At 42.5% G+C, this 20,477-nt stretch overlaps 1 protein-coding gene across 2 annotated transcripts in view; it reads right to left on the bottom strand.

The window, feature by feature from the left end:
* Positions 1–19,218, bottom strand: part of PIWIL2 (piwi like RNA-mediated gene silencing 2) — a 212,520-nt gene extending 193,302 nt beyond the window's left edge. The window contains exon 1 of one of the 2 annotated variants that reach the window (XM_075858869.1): positions 18,994–19,218. The gene's annotated coding sequence lies outside the window, so the exon portion shown is untranslated. The remainder of the gene's footprint in view (positions 1–18,993) is intronic. The other variant, XM_075858868.1, reaches the window with a different exon arrangement.
* Between the last annotated feature and the right edge of the window lie 1,259 nt (positions 19,219–20,477).

Raw genomic sequence — 20,477 nt, 5'->3', positions numbered from 1 at the left:
ACACCGGCCTGTGCAGAAAGGATTGTGTCACAGTGTCACACACATCTATGGATTATTTTATTGTTTACCCCATTATTATACCTCACATGTACCCCCACATTACAAACTGAAATACCAGTAATACTCAAACAAAACTACTACCAAGCAAAATCCACGTTCCAAAAGCTAAATGGCGCTCCCTCTCTTCTGCTCCCTACAGTGTGCCCAAACAGCAGTTTACTTCCACATATATGGCATCGTCATACCCGGGAGAACCATTTTAGTGGCATAAGCTGGCACGACATATTTGCCACTGAAATAGCATACCTAGGGGAAAATTGAAATTTTGACATTGCACCATCCGCAGAGCAATCGTTTATGGAAAAGTCCTGTAGGGTGAAAACGCTCACTACACCCCTTAATAAATGCCTTGAGGGGTGCAGTTTCCAAAATGGGGTCACTTCTCAGGGGTTGCTTTTATTATTTCACATCAGAGCCTTTGCAATTGTGAACCAAATACAGTGTAAGTTGCCAAAATAGGCCTCAACTTCGCATGATGCTCTTTCACTCCTGAGCCTTGTCGATAGTCCAGGAAAAACATTACGGCCACATGTAGGGTGATTCTAAAACCAGGAAACACAGCATAATAATTAGAGAGATGTCTTGTTATGGTGGCACAAGCACCACCCATTGGCATATCTATGGAAAAAAATCCAATTTTCACTCTGCAACATTGAGTGCACACTAATTTCTGCAAAACACCTACGGGGTAAAAATGCCCGCTACACCCATAGGTGAATACCTTGAGGTGTGTAGTTTCCAAAATGGGGTAACTTCTGGGGGGTTTCCACTGTTTTGGTCCCACAGGGGCTTTGTAAATTCGACATAGCGACCAGAAACCAATCCAGCAAAATCTACACTCCAAAAGCCAAATGCTGTTCCTTCCTTTTCTGAGCCCTGCCGTGTGCCCAAACAGCTGTTTATGACCACATATGGGGTATTGCCGTACTCAGGAGAAATTGCTTTACAAATGCTGGGGTTCTTTTTTTTCCTTTATTTGTTGAGAAAATGTAAATTTTTGAGTTAAAGCTATGTCTTATTGAAGAAAAAGGATTGTTTTTATTTTCACTGCCCATTTCTAATAAAAATCGAATCTATGAAACATCTGTGGTGTCAAAATGCTCACTACACCCGTAGATGAATTCTTCGAGGGGAGTCGTTTCGTGAATGGAGTCACTTTTGGGTAGTTTCCACTGTACTGTACCTTAGGGGCTTTGGAAAAGTGACATGGTGCCAAGAAATCAATCCATCAAAATCTGTACTCCAAAAGCCAAATGTCGCTCCTTCCCTTCTGAGCCCTGCTGTGTGCCCAAACTGAAGTTTACGACCACATACGGGGGTACTCCAGAGAAATTGCTTTACAAATGTTGGGGTTCTTTTTTTCCTTTATTTGTTGAGAAAATGAGAAATTTTGTCTTATTGAAGAAAATGGATTGTTTTTATTTTCATTGCCTAATTCTAATAAAATCTATGAAACCCCTGTGGGGTCAAAATGCACCCCTACATGAATTCCTCAAGGGGTGTAGTTTCCTAAATGGAGTTACTTTTTAGGCATTTTCTCTGCACTCCAAAATCCAAATGGTGCTCTTGCCCTGCAGTGCGTCAAAACAGAAGTTTATTACCATATATGGGGTGTTACCATAATCGGGAAAACTTGCTTTTACAAATGTTGGGTTGTTTTTTCTCCTTTATTAAAGTAGATTTTAATTTTCAGAGACGAAGGCTACAGTATTCATCCCGTCAAAACGACGGAGACAAACTGAAACCATAGTCACCGGATCCGTCACCATTGAAATCAAAGGTGATGGAAACGGAAACCTTTGGTTTCAGTTTGTGCCAGTCAGAGCTCTATTCCGACGGAAAGCTCAGACGGAACGTCAGAACGGAGCCCTGACGCAGATGTGAAAAAAGTCTAATTCCAATAAATTTAGCAAAAAAAATTGTTGGGTCAAAATGCTAACTATACTCCTAGATAAATTCCTTGAGGGGTATAGTTTGCAAAATGGGTCAGTTTTGGGGGGTTTCCACTGTTTTGGCACCACAAGACCTCTTCAAACCAGACACGGTGCCTAAAAGATATTCTTAAAAAAAAAAAAGGAGGCCCCAAAATCCACTAGGTGCTCCATTGCTTCTGAGGCCGGTGCTTCAGTCCATTACCAGACTAGGGCCACATGTGGGATATTTCCAAAAACTGCAGAATCTGGGCAACAATATTGAGTTGCATTTCTCTGGTAAAACCTTCTGTGTTACAGAAAAAAAATGTATTACGTATACATTTTGGCAAAAACAAAACGTCAATTTGTAAATTTCACCCCTACATTGCTCTATTTCCTGTGAAACGCCTAAAGGGTTAAGAACCTTTCTGCATGCTGTTTTGGATACTTTGAGTGGTGCCGTTTTTAAAATCTGGTGATTTATGGGGACTTTCTAATATAGAAGGCCCTCAAAGTCACTTCAGAACTGAACTTGTGCCAGAAAAAATAGCCTTTCTTGAAAATGTGAGAAATTGCTGCTAAAGTTCTAAGCCTTGTAACGTCGTAGAAAAATAAATGTTCAAAAAACAATGCAAAGATAAAGTAGACATATGGGAAATGTAAACTAGTAACTATTTTGTGTGGTATTACTATCTATTTTGTACTTACCGGCAGCCACATACTGCTCCTAGTGTTCACGTATCCTACTTCCTGTATCTTATATCCCGTTACTGTGCTTGTTCCTGAGCTGTATCTAGTGTTGGAGTTAGGGTTGTCGCGATACCAGAATTTGGACTTAGATACTTCGTGTAGTATTGCGATACTCAATACCAAAACAATACTTTTGGCAACAATAATTTTTTTGAAAAAAGGTCTTCCATTATCGGACGTGAGGCACGTGGTATTCTGAATTTTGAACCTCCGTGTGCCTCACATTAATAGTAATTAACCCCATCATGTTCCTCAGTCATAATGGACAACATTGGGTTAATGTGTGAGGTACATGATGGGGTTAATTACTATTAATGTGAGGCACATGGAGGTTCAAAATTCATAACACCTCGTGCTTCATATTAACCCCTTTGCGCCATTTCACGTACAGTTACGTCATGGGAGATAGCCTTTTCGCGCATCTCCACGTAACTGTACGTCATGGAGATGAAGCTGGCTCAGGAGCTGAGCCAGCGACATCACCGCCAGGTGACAGCTGTATGTTACAGCTGGCACCCTGAGGTATCGGGCAGGACCGGAGCTAGCCTCCGATCCGACCGATTAACCCCTCACATGCTGCGTTCAATAGAGATCGCAGCATGTGAGGAGTTTATAGCCATCGGCACCCCAGCAACGTGATCGCTGGGTTGCCGGTGGCTGCAAAGGCGATCGGAGGGGTAATACATACCTCCCGGTCCGCCAGTAACGGAATCCTCCTATGCCCCGTCGTCGGCGGGGCCCAGGAGGCTTCCGGTACCATCGGCAAGATGGCGCCGGCTCAGCTTCCGGCTCAGAAGCTGAGCCGGCGTCATCAGCAGTGTGTGTCCGCTGTATGTTACAGCGGACACCCCGATCTATCGCCAGGAACCGGAGCTAGCTCCGATTCCTGGCATTAACCCCTTCGATGCAGCAATTCAATGCAATCGCTGCATCAAAGTGGTTTGTATGCAATCGGCAGCCTTGCCATGCGATGGCAAGGCTGGCGACTGCTACTATGGCAACAGAATGCCTAACAATGGCTTCCTATCTGCCATTACGTTAGCCGATTAGGCCCCGCCCGGAGGCGGAGCCTGATCGGCTTGCTGTCAGTGAACAACTGACAGTTCCAATACATTGCACTACATAGGTGGTGCAATGTATTAGAACATCAAACAAACAGTTGAACCTTCAAGTCCCCTAGTGGGACTAAAGAAAAGTGTAAAAAAAAAGTGTAAAAAAAGTAAAAATAAAAGTTGTAAAAAATACAATAAAAGTTTCAAATAATAACACAAAACACAATCGCCCTTTTTCCCTTATCAAGTCATTTATTATTGAAAAAAATAATAAAGCCATACATACAAGTCGCCAGCCTTGCCATATTTGGTATCGCTGCGACCGAAACGACCTGAACTATAAAAATATGATGTTATTTATTCCGCACAGTGAACGCCGTAAAAAAAAAGTTAAAAATACTGACATAATTGCTATATTTTGGTCACTTTGTCTTCCAAAAATTGAAATAAAAAGTGATCAAAAAGTCGCATGTACCTAAAAATGGTACCTATAAAAACTATAACTCGTCTCGCTAAAAACAAGCCCTCATACAGCTCCGTCGACGAAAAATTTAAAACCGTTATGGCTCTCACAACTTGGCGACAGAAAAAAAAATCCATTCTCTTTACAAAAGTTATTTTATTGTGCAAAAAGTTGTAAAACATAAAAAGTGCTATAAATGAGGTATTACCGGAATCGTACTGACCCGCAGAATAAAGATAACATGTAATTTATAATGCATGGTGAACGCTGTATGAAAAAAACTAAAAAAATATGCCAGAATTGCTGTTTTTTGGTCACCTTGCCTCCCAAAAAAAAAGGATAAGAAGTGATCAAAAAGTCGCATGTACCCCAAAATGGTACCAATAAAAACTACAGCTCGTCCCACAACAAACCAGCCCTCATACCGCTACGTCTATGAAAAAATAAAATTAGTCAAGGCACCAAAAAAGCCAGGAAATAAAAATATGCAGTTGTGCCGGCCCAAGGGGAAGATTTCTTCTGTTTCAAGTGGCAAATTATCAAGGCCCCTAAAATTAGGAAACCAGGAAGGGGAGGGCCCAAACATATCTGCTGGAAGCGAGGGTGCCCGTATTATACCAGGACAACACTTTCCCAGCAAAATTCCCCAAACTTCAAAAGGTGCCGAGTGTGGACCAAAAGGGGAATAAGTAAAGACCATTTATCAGTACGACATCGGCCTGTGCAGAAAGGATTGCTTCACAGCGTAACACACATCTATGGATTATTTTATTGTTTTTTTTACCCCACTATACCACCTGACTATGTCCCTTATATACTCCGCCCGCCTTACATGTACCCCCACATTATAAACGGAAACACTAGTAAGACTCAAAACAAAACTACTACAAGCAAAATCCACGCTCCAAAAGCCAAATGGCGCTACCTCCCTTCTGAACCCTACAGTGTGCCCAAACAGCAGTTTACTTCCACATATATGGCATCGCCATACCCGGGAGAACCCTTTTAACAATTTTTGGGGTGTGTGTCTCCAGTGGCACAAGCTGGGCGCCACATATTGGCATATCTATTGAAAAACCATTTTCACTCTGCAACATCGAGTGCACACCAATTTCTGCCAATGACCTGTGGGGTTAATATGCTCACTACACCCCTAGGTGAATACCTTGAGGGGTGTAGTTTCCAAAATGGGGTCACTTCTGGGGGGTTTCCACTCTTTTGGTCCCACAGGGACTTTGCAAATGCGACATAGCACCCAGAAACCAATCCAGTAAAATCTGTACTCCAAAAGCCGAATGGCGCTCCTTCCCTTCTGAGCCTTACTCTGTGCCCAAACAGCAGTTTATGACCACATATGTGGTATTGCCGTACACAGGAGAAGTTGCTTTACAAGTGTTGGGGTGCTTTTTTTCCTTTATTTGTTGAGAATATGAAACATTTTCAGCTAAAACGACGTCTTATTGAAGAAAAAGGATTTTTTTTCCTTTCACTGCCCAATTCTAATAAAATCTGTGAAACACCTGTGGGGTCAAAATGCTCACTACACCCCTAGATGAATTCCTCAAGGGGTGCAGTTTCGTGAATCGAGTCTCTTTTGGGGAGTTTCCATTGTACTGGTACCTTAAGAGCTTTGCAAAAGTGACATGGTGTCAAGAAACCAATCCAGCAAAATCTGTGCTCCAAAAGCCAAATGGCACTCCTTCTCTTCTGATCCTTGCCGTATGTCCAAACAGCCGTTTATGACCACAAATTGGGTATTGCCGTACTCCAGAGAAGTTGCTTTACAAATGTTGGAGTTCTTTTATTCCTTTATTTGTTGAGAAAATGAAAAATTTTGAGCTAAAGCTACGTTTTATTGGAAAAAAATGATTTTTTTTATCTTCACTGCCCAATTCTAATAAAATCTATGAAACCCCTGTGGGTTCAAAATGCTCACTACACCCCTAGATGGATTCTTCAAGGGGTGTAGTTTCCTAAATGGAGTCAATTTTTTGGTGTTTTCACTGTTTTGGTCCCTTAGGGGCTTTGCAAATGCGACGTGGTGTCCTCAAACCATTCCTGCTAAATTTGAGCTCCAAAAGACAAATGGCGCTCTTTCCCTTCTAAGCTCCGCCGTGTGTCCAAACAGCCGTTTATGACCACATGCGGGGTATTGTTTTACTCGGGAGAAATTGCTTTACAAAAGTAGTGGTGCATTTTCTCCTTTTAGTCCTTGTGGAAATTAGAAAAAATTAGCTAAACCTACATTTTCTTTGAAAGAATGTAGATTTTCATTTTCATGGCCTACTTCCAATAATTTCTGCAATAAACCTGCGGGGTCAAAATGCTAACTATACCCCTAGATAATTTCCTCAAGGGGTATAGTTTCCAAAATGGGGTCACTTTTGGGGGATTTCCACTGTTTTGGCGCCGCAAGAGCCTTTCAGACATGGTGCCTAAAATATTTTCTAACAAAAAGGAGGCCCCAAAATCCTCTAGGTGCTCCTTTGTTTCTGAGGCCGGTGCTTCAGTCAATAAGTGCACTAGGGCCACATGTGGGGTATTTATAAAAACTGCAGAATCTGGGCAATAGATATTGAGTTGCGTTTCTCTGGTAAAACTTTCTGTGTTACAAAAAAAATATTTGAAAAATGAATTTCTGCAACAAAAAAAAAGAAATTTGAACATTTCACATCTACTTTGCCTTAATTCCTGTGAAACATCTAAAGGGTTAAGAAACTTTCTAAATGCTGTTTTGAATACTTTGAGGGGTGAAGTTTTTAAAATGGGGTGACTTTTTGGTGGTTTCTAATATATAAGGCCCTAAAATCCACTTCACAACTGAACTGGCCCCTGTAAAAATAGAATTTTGAAATTTTCTTGAAAATGTGAGAAATTGCTGCTAAAGTTCTAAGCCTTGTGATGTCATAGAAAAATAAAAGAATGTTCAAAAAATGATGCCAATCTAAAGTAGACATATGGGTGATGTTAATTAGCAACAATTTTGTGTGGTATTACTATCTGTCTTACAAGCAGATACATATAAATTTAGAAAAATGCTAATTTTTGCAATTTTTCGCTACATTTTGGTGTTTTTCACAATTACATACTTAATGTATTGAGCAAATTTTGCCAGTAACATAAAGTCCAATGTGTCACGAGAAAACAATCTCAGAATCGCTTGGATAGGTAAAAGCATTCCGGAGTTATTACCACATAAAGTGACACATGTCAGATTTGAAAAAATAGGCTGTGTCCTTAAAGCGAACCTGTCACCAGAATTTCACCTATTGAACTTCACTTATCCCTCACTGGCAGCTGCTATCAAAAGTTCATTGCCATTATCCCCTCTCCTAAACTCCTCCCCCGACTGTAAATAACGGTCTGCAAACATTTTGCGCTTTTTGTCGTAATAATCTGGCGTCCCTTTGTGCGCACACACCAGAAGAGGACATCAATGCACAAGCGCGGGATTTTGTGTGCTGGGGGAAGGCGACGAGCTGTCAATCAAAAGTAAGGAGGCCGGGGAAACGCGGAAAGACTTGAGGAATGAAAATATGACTTTTTTCAAGCGAAGATTTGACTCTTTTCTGCTCATTAGCATACAGTGTGGGAACACTAAAAAGCTGAATACTAAAGCTACAGAGCCGACTAAGAAGACAATTATAGGTTATATAGAAATGATCTTTCACCCACTACCACCAGGTATTGCTGGTTTAATAGGTGAAATGCTGGTGACAGGTTCCCTTTAAGGCCAAAACAGGCTCAGTCCTTAAGGGGTTAATAAGTGAAAGAAAGACGTTTTTATTTTATAACAGCGTAGACATCAAATGACGCTATGAATTTATTACGGTCGCGATGATACTGAATATGTATATTTTATGTAGAGACTTATTTTAGTGTTTATTGTAAAAAAAAAGTGTTTTTTTTTTTGTTTTTAAACTTTCATGTACTGACATATCTACATGCTAGTACATTAGCCTGTGTACGGATAGTACACAGGCAGTTGTTAGGAAATACTTCAGTAGGTCCTTCAATGGACCCTGGGCTGTCTGCCCATATAGCCCATATACGGTATGTCTCTCGATCGCGTCATGCCTGTGACGCGATCCAAAGGGCATCCCTCTTATCATTTACCCCTTGAACGCTGCGGTCAGCTTTGATCACAGCATTCAAGATAATACCGGTGGAGATGAGAGATTTCTCTGATCTCTGCCGTTAGAGGGGGGCTGGCGGCTGTGTAATACAGCCATTGACCCGCTCCTGACAATAAGTGTGTGTGTGCGCGAACAGTGATCAGCAGCTTATTCCGTTATTGAGCAACTGCAGCAGCAAAAATTACAGCACAGTGAAAGTGGTCACTTGGGGGGGTGATCAGGGGGTAAATGGAGGATGGGGTAGTAGTGTATAATCTGTAGCACACAACAGCTCTGTAGCACACAACAGCTCTGCTCCCTCTCAACAACTGCAGTGAGGGTTAAGAGCAGGATTGTAATATAAAATGGCCACCAGTGTCCTCTGATTGGTCACGACAGACCAATTTATAGAAATCGCCGACGAGGGACCAGTCTTATTGGTCCCTTGGTGATGTGTACTGATCGGCTGCTGTCCATGACAGCAGCCAATCACTTGTCTTCACTCCCCCGGGTGCCCAATCCTCCGCCTCCAACATGGGGACGGTCAGTCAGTAATGACTGACCTGTCACGATGATCGCTCTGCAATGGGTCCCTCAGCGTGAAGCAGTGATAGCTGCTGTCCAGGAAAGCAGCTATCACTGCTTTAAAACTGTAGACACAGGAGGCTGTGATGTAATAGTACATTATGGGGAGTTAATTACATTTTAAAAGTGCAGAGGTGAAAACTGATCTGCCAATGCCAAGTCAATCAAGCTACGCAATCAACCCCACAGCTACGATGACAGTGTGTCCTGTGTGTCTCCAAGTAATGAACATAGATGTAATCAATAACATGTGGATCCCGCATGTCAGAGGAACACACGACCCACTGTCACCAGTCCCGCTGACCTAGGACTGGGCAATTAATCGAATAAAACCGAAATTCAGCTGAATTAACCAACGTCATTTTGCGCATTTCAATTTTATTCCCTGAAAAGCTATGGGGGGAATCATACTGTGTGGAGACAGCTATGGGGGGCTTTATACTGTGTGGGGGCAGTGTCAGGGATATATTATATAAGTAGCATACAACAGGCTTGGGAATATTAATTCAATGGCGTGGCATGCAAATAGGGACGTGGTAAGCAAAAAGGGTGTGGAATGAATAATCGTAAACGAAGTTAAATGTTGAATTAATGGTTATTTTGATTTAGGTCATAATGGCCCAGCTCTACGCTGACCTGATGGATTCGGGTTTGAGCGTGATACAGGATACACATCCTCCAGTACTTTTCTTGTTGCAGGCTTAGGGCCAGTTCACACTGAGTTTTACGACGCAGAAACCGCGTCGGAAAACGCACCAAAAAACTGCCGAAAATGCCTCCCATTGATTGAGGCTCTCGGGAAAAAGAAGGGACATGCCCTATCTTCGGGCGTTTATGCCTTTGACATCAATGGGAGGCAGAAAAAGCATATTTCGCAGCGTGCGAAAAATGCAGTGGGCGAAAAACAGAATTTTGAGACAGATTTTCTGCCTGCAAAAAACTCTGTGTGAACCCAGCCTTAGGCCCCATATACACGAACGTAAAAACGCCCGTAATTACGGGCCCATAGACTTCTATTGGCCACGGGTACCTCCCGTATGCTTACGGGAAGGTGCCCGTGCCGTTGAACAATATAGAACATGTCCTATTTCAGGCCGTAATAACGGCACGGGCAGGCCCATAGAAGTCTATGGGGCTCCCGTAATTACGGATGGCTACGTGTGCGCACCCGTAATTACAGGAGCGTTGCTAGGCGACGTCAGGGGATAGTCACTGTCCAGGGTGTTGAAAGAGTTAACTGATCGGCAGTAACTCTTTCAGCACCCGGGACAGTGACTACCGCTGGAGTTAATAGTATTAAAAGTTAACTTACCCAGAACTCCTCTTCTTCCTCCAGTCCGGCCTCCCGGGATGACGTTTCATCCCATGTGACCACTGCAACCAATCCCAGGCTGCAGCGGTCACATGGACTACCGCGTCATCCATGGAGGTCGGACTGGATGTCAAAAGAGGGATGCGTCACCAAGACATCGGCCGGGGGAAGGTATTTTTTTTACTTTCAAACGCTGCGGAAACTCTGCCCGAAAGGGCTGCCCCTTCTCTCTATCCTGATAGAGAGAAGGGCTGCCGATTAGTGCAGAGGAAACGGGTCCGTAAATACGGGTGGAATACTGGTGACACCGGACCCGTATTTACTGGCACGGGTCCGTAAATACTGGTGGAATACGGGTCAAATACGTGTGACAATGGACCCCTATTTACGGGAGGAAAAAAACATGTTCGTGTGCATGGGGCCTTACAGTATATATCAAACTGCACTGTGGAGGACTATTGATTTTTTTTAACAAAACACAGTATATTTTATTATACATTGTAATCATGTACATTGTTTTTCAAATAGCAACATTTCTGTATATGTGTCTTCATTCATAATCTAACTTATATTGATGTTTAGCAAATATCCACCTTCCCCACTTTTTTTATACCCCCGACCTCCCCCTCCCCGCTCGACAAGCCCACGTTGTTTCACGGTTTTTGCTTGTTGCTTGTTTAACCCCTTAAAGGACCAGTGTCACGAAAAAAAACATTTTTTAGATCAATTTGCTTTTAGTGTTTTATTTAAAAAAAAATATTTATTTGTGTGTTTGTGTTTTACTTTTTTTTATTTTTTCACTTTTTCTTCCCTATGGGGGCTGCCATTTTTTTTTCCATCTCTGTATGTGTCGATTAACGACACATACAGACATAGAATACGGCACATAGAACCCCATAGTGAATGCGAACGGGGCCCATTCCATCCACTATGCTGTACGCCGTCTGTGTGGGAACGGCGCATGCGCCGCTCCCACACAGTCCAAATTGAACTGTGCGACGTCCGGCGCCATTTTCTTGTGGACCGGAAGTCGCGGCCGGACAGTAAGATTACTACTTCCGGTCGCGGCTTCCGGACTTGTGCACTTGGAGCGGAGGGAGCAGACGGAGCGGATGGACCGGAGGGAGCGGCGGCGGCAGGAGCAGGTAAGTTATTTCTGTGTATGTTCGTGTTTTAGTGTGCGTTTACTACTGTATGTTAACCTACTACACTGTGTGTTCGCTCAAAAAATGGCGACACACAGTGTAGGAGGTTTGACCGTTCAATCCCCTCGTTTCTCCCGGCACTAGCCAGGATAAAGGAGGGGGGGGGGGAATTCTCAGAGCTCACTAGAGCGAGTGAGTTTTCTCAAATTTTGCAGCATAAAGCAATGTGGTTGCTTTACCACATGCAATGCTGCAATTTTGGGAATTGCTCCATCTAGTGACCAGCGCTGGGAAATATTATAAATTAGAATCTAATTTATAATATTTCCTGACTCGTGAAAAAATAAAAAAAATGTAAAAAATTCGAACAATGTTTAATCACCTATACACTAATTGTTTAACTAAAAAAAAAAAATTTTCTAGCGACACATTCCCTTTAACGCTGAGTGACATACTATTCCGTCATGGAAACCATCCCGTTCGCGCTCCATGACGGAATAGTACGTCACGGGAGTAACGGCCATTTCGGCTGTCTTCCCGACACATGCAGGAGCTGTGACAGCTGCTGTCTTGTACAGCGGTTGCCGCAGCTTCTATAGTGGGGACCGATCGCTGTGTCCCCGCTGATTAACCCCTTAAAAGCCGCGTTCAATTGCAATCGCGGCTTCTTAGGGGTTAAACCACCGACGGCCCGCAACACGATAGCGGGCGGCGATGGCAACCGGACACCTAACAATGGCGTCCGGTGATGTCATCTACGGAAGCCTAGTGGGTCCTGAAAAAGTCAGGACCCACTATGCTTGCGGTCAGTGAGTAGCTGACAGCTCCAATACACTGCACTATGCATGTAGTGAAGTGTATTAGAATAGCGATCAGGGCCTCCTGCCCTCAAGTCCCCTAGTGGGACAAAGTAATAAACTAAAAAAAAAAACTAAAAAAAGTTTTGTGAAAATAAAAGTTTTAAAAGTAAAAATCCCCCTTTTTCACTTATCAGTACTTTATTATTAATAAAAATATATAAACAAATAAACTATGCATAATTGGTATCGCCGCGTCCGTAACGGCCTGACCTACAAAATTATTTTGTTATTTATCCCGCACGGTGAACGCCGTAAAAGAAAATAATAATAAACTGCACCAGAATCACAATTGTTTGGTCACTTCACCTCCCAAAAAATTGAATTAAAAGAGATCAAAAAGTCGCAAGTATCTAAAAATGGTCCTGATCGAAACTACAGTTTGTTACGCGAAAAACAAGTCCTCGCACGGCTTTCTTGATGGAAAAATAAAAAAGTTATGGCTCTTAGAGTAAGGCAACACAAAAAGTTAGAGGCTCTGTCACCAGATTAGAAGTGCTCTATCTCCTACATAATCTGATCGGCGCTGTAATGTAGATAACAGCAGTGGTTTTTATTTTGAAAAACGATCACTTTTGAGCAAGTTATGAGCTAGTTTAGATTTATGCTAATGAGTTTCTCAATGGACAACTGGGCGTGTTTTTACCAACTGGGTGTTGTACAGAGGAGTGTATGAGGCTGACCAATCAGTGACCAATCTGCATCATACACTTCTCATTGTTCCAGCCCAGCTTCTTTCACTGCACAATCACACTGTGCTGTGGATCATGCTGGGCTGGAACAATGAAAAGTGTATGATGCAGATTGGTCACTGATTGGTCAGCCTCATACACTCCTCTGTACAACACCCAGTTGGTAAAAACACGCCCAGTTGTCCATTGAGAAACTCATTAGCATAAATCTAAACTAGCTCATAACTTGCTCAAAAGTGATCGTTTTTCAAAATAAAAACCACTGCTGTTATCTACATTACAGCGCCGATCAGATTATTGAAATCAAAGAGAAAGAAAGGAGTCATATACTATATTAGTATTAATGCCACAGGCATAGAAAAGTACAAACTTTATTAGACAAATACAAAATGATAAAATCAAGGATTCAAATCGGACAACTGTATATGAGCTACACATAGGACAGTAACACATTTAAATGCCAAAAAGTAAGCTTTAATACAGAGGGCTTTATAGCCGTATCTAAAGTAGCAAAAATGGCAACATGCTATATCGACAAGAAGAAGGGTTTGCAGGAGTAGTCCACACAGCAAATAGTAACAAAAACAGAATATATACTGTGATAATATCTGTGGAAGGAATAGTGGTTTGAGAAAATGCGGTGTAGTACTCGAGCAGTCAAATCAATAAGGCGCCAGTAAACATTCTTGACGATTCTAAGTCTCAAGAGGGAAAAATTCCCAAACTACAAAAGGTGATACAAGTTTTTAGAGAACATGAATGAATGACTAACAAATGTCGCTCCAAGTGTCCAGTGGCTCCAAGTAAGGAAGACCCCCAACGCGCGTTTCGCGTGGATGGCTTTATCAAGGGGCGTTTTAATACATATTCATTGCGCCGTTTTAAATACAATACATACTTGATCAGCTGGTGCTCACAGCACCAATAGGATCCTGACTCGAGTAAGGGTGCATGTCAGACGGAAACATCGCAAGAATGACGTATCGGACCGCCGAGACCCGACTGCGCATGCGCGGCTCCGGAAACCGCGCACGCGCAGAAGCGTACAATCAGCAGCACGAACGAAGACCCAGGATGAGATGTCCAGCATGCAAGACACGAACCAGGTAATATAAACAAGGGAAATTTAAGAAAATGGTAATTTACTTTATATGGATGAGAAGTTTGTGTACCACACAAAACTTCGAAGATAAAAAAATATTTGATATAAACATACCAATATCCTCCACAGACATCCAATCATAAAAATGTCTGTAATACAATGGGTGTTGGAAACTATCAAGTTTCATTATTGCTATAGTATAGTAAATATGCATTATATTAGAAAAATATACATATCATATGTTTACAAAAATGTGAATGTGAATAATATAAATATACAATGTGTAAAAGTAAAAGATAGAAAATAAATAAAGGATAAAAATAATAAACAAAAACACTAATTAATAGTGTAGAATAAATAAATATATACTATATCAAAATAAATATGAAAAGAAAAATTAAATAGTGCCATAATTAAGATGCAGACCAAAAAAGACAGTCAGCAACCCCAGACTCGGAGTCCCGGGCAGAGCGCTACTAGCGCTCTGCCTGGGACTCCAGCTCTGCGACTGACATCACTGTCCATATATGGACAGTGATGTCAGGGGCTACCCCAGAGCCTCCCAGGCAGAAGGCTACTAGGGCTCTGCCTGGTACTCTATATCTGCTCCTGACATCACTTTCCATATATGGACAGTGATGTCAGGGGCTTCCCCAGCTGGAGTCCCAGAGCAGAGTCGCTTTCTAGCACTCTGACAGGGACTCCAGCTCTGCTCCTGACATCACTGTCCATATATGGACAGTGACGTCAGGGGCTTCACCATTCGCCCGCGCACTCCTCCTTCGACCTGCTCTTTCCTCTTCCCGAGGGAGCTACGGTGCCCCGCGGGCCGCAGATGATAGCTTCAGGGCACGCATGCAGCCCGCGGACTGCGTGTTTGAGAACCCTGACGTAAATGGTCCCATGTAATGGTGATTGGCATAATCGTCTACTGAGACTAAAAGCATATTGACAAATCAGTATGGAATCATTAGGGTTAAATGATTGCAGCGATACGAGTCCATGTTACATCGTTGGTATCCAAATGTACCTGACACCTGCTGGAGGTGCAAGTTGGAGGAGGGGACGATGTCACACATATGGTGGGAATGCTCTCCAATAAACTGGTTTGGGTCACAGGTTCTCTGACTTATTACTGAAATCATCAATATGTCTATACCACACACCAGAGGCCCTTCTTTTCATGATGCCAACTGGGTTATCTAAATATAAACGGTCCTTGTCGAGTTTCCTCCTCCAGGCAGTGAAAAATGTCCTTCCTAGACACTGGAAGAGTCATGATCCTGCTTCTATAGAGGAATGCTATACTGAAGTCTCACACCTTTATAGAATGGAAGACCTCATTCGCAAGCTAAACATTACAATTTCTGCCTAGAAACTGGCCTTAGGGATCCTGCTACTTCTATCTCTTCTCTGGGGCTCGCTTTCTCTCCAACTGCCTCATGGAATAAAGGTCCATCCTTCTCCATCAATCCATACTGCTCAATAGTCGTATTTAATTTGTTTTTACTTTCTCTTTTAAAGAGGCTCTGTCACCACATTATAAGTGCCCTATCTCCTACATAATGAGATGGGCGCTATAATGTAGGTGACAGTAATGCTTTTTATTTAGAAAAACTATCTATTTTCACCACATTAGGAGCGATTTTAGATTTATGCTAATTAGCTTCTTAAGGAGTATATGACGCTGACCAATCAGTGTCATACACTTCTCTTCATTCATTTAGACAGCGCATAGTGACACTGCGTTGTTCGCTATGTGCTGTCTTATACTGACACATTAACGTTACTGAAGTGTTTAGACCGTGACTAGACATTCCTTCCAGCCAGGGCGGGATGTCTATTCACAATCCCTGCACTTCGTTAACGTTTGGTACTTACAGCAGAGCAAGCGTAATCTCGCTGTAAATGATAGGTTACAGCGAGATCTCACGAGATTACGCTTTGCTCTGCTGTAAGTACCAAACAAACGTTAACAAAGTGCAGGGATTGTGAATAGACATCCCGTTCTGTCTGGAAGGAATGTCTAGTCACGGTCTAAACACTTAAGTAACGTTAATATATCAGTATAAGACAGCACATAGTGAATAACGCAGTGTCACTATGCGCTGCCTAAATGAATGGAGAGAAGTGCATGACGCTGATTGGTCACTGATTGGTCAGCGTCATACACTCCTCTGTACAACGCCCACTGGGTCTAAAGTAAAAACACGCCCACTTGAGCATTAAGAAGCTAATTAGCATAAAGCTAAAATCGCTCCTAATGTGGTGAAAATAGATCGTTTTTCTAAATAAAAAGCACTGCTGTCACCTACATTATAGCGCCGATCACATTATGTAGGAGATAGGACAAATATAATGTGGTGACAGAGCCTCTTTAAGAATGTACTGATATACAGTGCTGTGATTCCTTTACCTCCCTCCCCTATCCCCATGTTCCCTTTTCCCATTCCCACCCCTTGCTGTACCACGTCTATATTTTAATGTTTTGTTCACAGTCAGGTGAAGGTCATCTGGATTATTGTTGCTCTATACTTTGGAAAATTCAATAAAACTTTGAATTGGAAAAAGAAAAGCACCAACCCCGGCTTCAAATAAAAATGCTTAATATTATATACAGTGAAACCTCTTTGAGACGATCACCCAAAGTTGCAATGAAAAGTGGTCTTCTAGGACGATGGTCTCAAAAAAGACAATATGCATAGTAGACGATGTAACAGGACATCTGTCACAAGAAATACGGTCTGTGTAAGGGAGTCGTCTTCTGAAGAGGTCTCACTGTATTATTAATATTGTATTAACCTGTTCCCGACCACCCACTGTCTTTTGATGTTGCTGTGGCAAAGGCTTATGAGCGCTCATGCTCTAAACAGCAGCTCTTACTAATATACATGTGGTACATACTGTAGCTTCTATGTAATACACGAGGTATATACTATAACATGTATGTAATACATGAGGTATATACTATAACATGTATGTAATACATGAGGTATATACTATAACATCTATGTAATACATGAAGTATATAGATTTTATGTAATACACACTTTACACAGTCGAGTCACATTATTATGACCACCTACTTTCGACATGGGCAGTGCGTAGCCCATGAAGGAAGCGATGTGTCGTGGGCTGGCTTGGTGGGTATATAAGGTGTGCTGTAGACGGTTTGGAATGTTGGCTATAAAGGTGCGCGAGGGCTGAATGACATGCCACAGTGGAGCAGCTCACCATGAAAAACAACCAGGGGGCTACCAGACGTGTGTCTAATACAACAGTTCAGCGAACCTGCTGCGTATGAGGCTCCGAAGCAAACGGATGGTCACGGCTCCTATGCTGACAAAGGTGCAGAAAAAAGCACGGCAGTATCGGAATTGGACCACCGATGATTGGCAATGGGTTGCCTTCTCCGATGAGTCATGTTTTCTGCTTCATCGAGCGGATGGACGTTGGCGTGTCAGGCGAGAAACATCAGAGAACAAACACCCTGCAACCATTGCTGGAAGGACACAAGCTGGTGGTGGTGGTGGCGGTATTATGGTCTGGGGAATTTTTTATGCCATTCCTTGGGCCCACTTATCCATGTGGAAGGCGCTCTGAGGAGATCTGGGTATGAATCCATCGTTACAGATCACGTCCACCCATACATGCTGCTTGTCTTCCCGGGGGCAGATGGAATCTTCCAGCAAGACAATGCGACATGTCACACGGCTAGAAATGTCCGGCAGTGGTTGGAAGAGCCCGACCAAGACTTCCAAGTACTTCCCCGGCCCCCTAAGTCGTCAGACTTAAACCCAACTGAGCATCTGTGGGACCTCAATTCTCTTGTTCGCTTTAACGGATCCTCCCCCCACGAACCCGCCAGCAAATGTGGGATGCAGTTTAGTCAGCAGATACCGGAGACAACCAACCAGCACCTTATTGATCACTCCCAGCCCGTCTCGCTGCTGTCCGTGCTGCACTCACCGGTTACTCTGGATATTAGATGGTGGTCAGAATAATGGGACTCGACTGTGTATATAATACAGCTTCTATGAGGTAAATTCTATAATGTCTATCTAATACATGAGGTAAATTCTATAATGTCTATGTAATACATACGGTAGTGCTTGGCGATTAGGACCTAAATCAAAATCACAATTAATTGAACAGGTAACCTCAATTGCGATTATGTAGGCCACACCCCTTATACTATAACATCTATGGAATACATGACGTATATACTATAATTGCTATGTAATACATGAGGTATATACAATACGGTCTATGCAATACATGATATATACACAATAGCTTCTATGTAATACATGAGGTATATACTATAATTTCTATGTAATACATGAGGTATATACTATAATTTCTATGTAATACATGAGGTATATACTATAATTTCTATGTAATACATGAGGTATATACTATAATTTCTATGTAATACATGAGGTATATACTATAATTGCTATGTAATACATGAGATATATACAATAGCTTCTATGTAATACATGATATATACAATAGCTTCTATGTAATACATGATACGTACAATAAAATCTATGGAATACATGAGGTATATACTAGAACTTATATATACACTATATGAGGTATATGATAGAGCCTAAAAAAAAAAATACCCATTTACCCTCCCCCACCACCACGAGTAACGTAATAAGCTTTGGAGGTAATCTGCACGATGCCAACAAACAAGGCGGCATGTGACGTCATAAACAGTTTATAACGGACAATTTGAGCATTGAGGCTACGACTCAAGTTTATGACCTGTGGAGCGTATGGCGTGTCTGCTACACGGGTGGAATACACGTGGCATGACCCTATATTAACATTATATACAGCAACGTTTATAACTAGTGACACGTGCATGTAGCATTTCAGGCCGTTAATGGCCGTAACATAACCGATAATGACGCAATCCCACAGAGAACCATCTACCTCACAGCTCCAGCCGCCCGCGTCAAATCTAACAAGACCTCGTTGACTTCGGTCACGTGATTCGCCCCCCGCTCGTTTCAGGATTGGTTAGCGAGGCCGTCACTCAGAGTAAATAATCTCCCCATTGGTCCGCAGGGGCGTTGAAATTCATTCCGAACAGGAGACGATGTCGTTGTTAGATGGTGGCTGCCTGGAAAGGGAACCGAGATTGTAGATGTTATCAGGGATCTACGAGAAGACAGAGAACAGGGGCGGGGATGTGGAACTTCACCAATCCTATAGGGGGCGCTCAGTGGATACGGATTTATTGAACTCGCATGGTGCTGTATAAATCCATCTATTCTCCCCCTAGCGGTAGCTGCAGGTAACCAGAATTTTAGCATGGGTGGCTGTATGAGAGGAAGCCGGGATGTTGAACTCCTAAAGAAAAACCTATAAAAATATAGGGGGAAATGTATAAAATGTAGATTTTCCTCTGCCTACACGCAATTGAGCACCGCGAAATACGCTTTCTCTGCCTCCCATTGATGTCAATGGGAGGTCAGATGCGTAATCGCGCGAAGATAGGGCATGTCCCTTCTTTCTCCCTTGAGCCGGTTTTACCGCTCGCGGGAGAAAACCGCCACCGCCTCCCATTGAAATCAATGGGAGGCATTGTCGACCGGTTTTTGGCGAGTTTTGTGGCGCGGTTTCCGCGTCAAAAAAACTTGGCAAAAAACTCAGTGTGGACCCAGCCGTAGTGTTTTCAGGCATATTTGGGGGCGTTTACGCCTCGAAAAACGCCTGAAAAAACGGAAGCAGTATGCCTACAGACATCTGCCCATTGATTTCAATGGGAAATACGGTATTCTGTTCCAACGGGGCGTTTTTTTACGCCTCATTTTCAGAAAACAGCACGTAAAAAGACGCTCACGAAAAAGAAGTGCATGTCACCTCTTGATCCGTTTTTGGAGCAGTTTTTTATTGACTCTATAGAAAAATAGCTCCAAAAACGGAAAAACGCCACAAAAAACGCGAGTTTGCTTAAAAAATGTCTCAAAATCAAGAGCTGTTTCCCTTGAAAACTGCTCCGTATTTTCAGAATTTTTTTGCTAAGCGTGTGAACAAACCCTAAGGGTATGTGCACACGCAGTGTTTTCAGCCGTTTTTCCGGGACATAAGCGTCCCGAAAAACGGCTGAAACATCGGCAGCAGAACGCCTCCAAACACCTGCCCATTGATTTCAATAGGAAAAACGGCGTTGTGTTCCAACGGGCCGTTTTTTTACCCGGCCGTTTTGAAAAGCGGCCGTGAAAAAGAAGTGCATGTCACTTCTTGAGATGTTTTCGGAGCCGTTTTTCATAGACTCTATAGAAAAACAGCTCCAAAAACGGCTGCGAAAAACGCGAGTTGCTAAAAAAAAAAGTCTGAAAATCAGGATTTGTTTTCCCTTGAAAACCGCTCCGTATTTTCAGAAGTTTTTTAGTAAGCGTGTGCACATACCC

This window comes from Rhinoderma darwinii, chromosome 3 (genome assembly GCF_050947455.1).
Source record: "Rhinoderma darwinii isolate aRhiDar2 chromosome 3, aRhiDar2.hap1, whole genome shotgun sequence".
Lineage (NCBI taxonomy): Eukaryota > Metazoa > Chordata > Amphibia > Anura > Rhinodermatidae > Rhinoderma > Rhinoderma darwinii.
This window is presented reverse-complemented; position numbering and strand designations above follow the sequence as displayed.